Below are 2,714 nucleotides of genomic sequence, written 5' to 3'. Positions count from 1 at the left end.
GTGGAGGTGTATGCAAAAACTGCCTGTCTGGGTCAGGGGAGCACTGAATTTCCAGTGCTCCCCTGCTACCCTTCCCAGGCCCACGTGGCATTGAAATGCTCTGGTCCTCAGCAGGGAAGCACTTCAGTGTCCTACCTTCCAACCTTCCACCAGATAACTGCTCCCACAAAATCCAGAATTGTTGGTGGCAGCTCAGGATGAGCCCCAGGAGGAAACAGGCTCCCCACACACCTCAGGCACTGAGCACTGCAGGAAGGTGCTCCACTGCCCACTAGATAAAATCTGCATAAAGGAAAACAGGAAATCCTCCCACTCTCCATCACCACCACAGCAACTATCCTTAAAAGTTCCTTTCCCACCTCTTCTTGCTCATCCACCATGGAAATCAGTGCAGAGCTGCACAGAGAGCAAGTGCCTGGCTCGGAGCACAGGGAGGGCACAGCCCTGGCACTGCCTTCCCAATAAAACCCCACTGGCCATGGGGTTGCTGCCTCTCCCATCCTCAAGTTTGACTTGGGAACAGGGCTGGAAGGAGAGAGAGTCCTGTTTTAAAGGGAATAGGCTGTTAAACACACAGTCCTTGTGAAGGCTGAGCTCTGCCAGGCCCTGGAAAGGGCATCACCCCTCTGAGGGGGTGTGGAGCCTGTGGGATTACACCGTGGTGTCCACACAATATTTCTTCCTCCAGAAAGGGGAAGTTTGGGAGGGCAGAAGCTGTCAAACCTCGGCTGCTGAAAGCAGCCATAGCCAAGGAATCCTTGACTAAAAAACAAGGATAATTGAGTGTCAAATTTGTATGTATAATGCTCTCCAGTAGGAAGGAGCTGTTAGATTGCACCGTCACGGAGGTTTCAGTGCAACAGAGGGAAGAACCAGTGGGTGTGGGATTGTTGCCAGTTATATAATCCCTGGTGGTTTTGCCTGCACTGGTCTGGGTGAGGACATGGCCCCATCCTGATCCCTGTGCTATCAGCCAGCAGCACATGGCCAGGCTTGGGGGGCTGTGGGGAGAACAAAGGGATGCAGATTTCCTGGGAGTCTGCTTTTGTTTTGCCAAGCAGAAGAGTGACTCAGATTTCAGAGCACTCCTGTAACCCAGCCAACAACAACACGTCCTTAGTCACGGCGATAAAGCTGAGGATCTGTGTTCCATTTGCTGGACTAAAAAAAGCTCAAACTCATCCACCCAAGGGCCAGGTCAGTCACTAAACCAGAGACTGAACCCCGAGCTGTGCACAGTGATGGCAGCATCTTCCTCCCCAACAACCTCTCCACTCCTGGAAACTACTCAGAAAAATCCACTGAACCAGCACAGATAATCTGGGTGCTGCACTATCACAGAGCTCTCTGATAACTCCTAAGCACTCACATGTTGTTCCAACAGGGCTGCCAAAGCCTTGCAGAAATGCTTTCACTTCCTGAGAAATGCTCCAGGAAATAGCACCATACTTCCTTGTGCTTAAGGACTGGTTTAACACATCCCTGTGCTGTTGTCTCCTGGATGTGAGCTGGTTTTTCATGGCTGTGAGGTACATCCACAGCTCATTGGAAATGCCAGAGCATGGATTGCTCCACCTCAGTCGTTGCACTCAAAGCAAGCAAAAGGAGAACTTAAACTGACAAAGGGGAGGTTTAGATTGGAGTTTGGGAAGAAATGCTTCCTTGAGAGGATGCTGAGGCCCTGGCAGAGGTTGCCAGGAGAAACTGTGGCTGCCCCATCCCTGGAGGTGTCCAAAGCCAGGTTAGATAGGGCTTGGAGAAACCTGGGATAGTGGAAGGTGCCTCTGTGAATGAGATGGACTTTAAGGTCTCTTCCATCCCAAATCACTTTGTGTTGCCCTGAGATTCCTAATCCGAGGCTAGCCAAATCCCTGTTGTACAGTCCTCCATCCCCCAGTGCTGCAGGGCTGGGTAGGGACCCATGGTTGTCAGCCCCTTACCTTGCCTCAGTCAGGTGGTGCTGCCTGTACAAACTGGGGCTCTCTGCAGGATTTACCCAGGGATTGCTACAGCTGTGGATCAGCCTTTGAATTTTCAGCTTCATTTTCCTTTGCAAAAGGCCTCTGTGAAATAGGTGCTGGAGCACCTTAAGGCAGCAGAGAGACCTCGGGGTGTTGCCAGGACAGCACCCACCTGGGCAGATGTTTGTGCCAGGACTCAGCATGTCCATTCATGCATGTTAACAAGGGCTATAAATACTCTGGGTCCTTCAGTGCCACGTGCCTGAGCCTGGCAGGAGGGTGTGTGAGGACGAGCACTCCCAGCTGGGCTCACCAGCACAGCCCCCAGTGCCCCCATCACACCCAGCCCTGGGCCACAGCCAAACTGGTTCATCTGCCACTGGTTCATCTGCCACGGCCCCCTGGGAGCCAAAGGATTGGGTTTGGGAGCAGAGGAGCAACACAGAGCATGGAAAGTCCTGGGGCTGCCACCACCCCTCAGAGGAGCTCCCATAATCCAACCCATCCTCAACATCTCCTGAAGAGCCCTTGCTGGCAAGGGGCTGGAACGGTTTCTCTTCCTGCACAGGACAGAGCTGCTCCACCAGCTGCTGTCTCCTGCACTGCATGGAGGTGGCAACTGATGGAAATTTCCATGCACTTCAAAGCACAACCTCAGGATAGCTGCTTTTGTGAGAAACTATCCCAAGTTAAAAATTAATGAAATTCACTTTTAGGATCATTTACTTTCCTCCATCCAAAAGGCAGGAATTT

Source organism: Geospiza fortis, unplaced genomic scaffold, assembly GCF_000277835.1.
Source record: "Geospiza fortis unplaced genomic scaffold, GeoFor_1.0 scaffold408, whole genome shotgun sequence".
NCBI lineage: Eukaryota > Metazoa > Chordata > Aves > Passeriformes > Thraupidae > Geospiza > Geospiza fortis.
The sequence above is the reverse complement of the archived record's forward strand: the minus strand, read 5'-3'. Positions refer to the sequence as shown.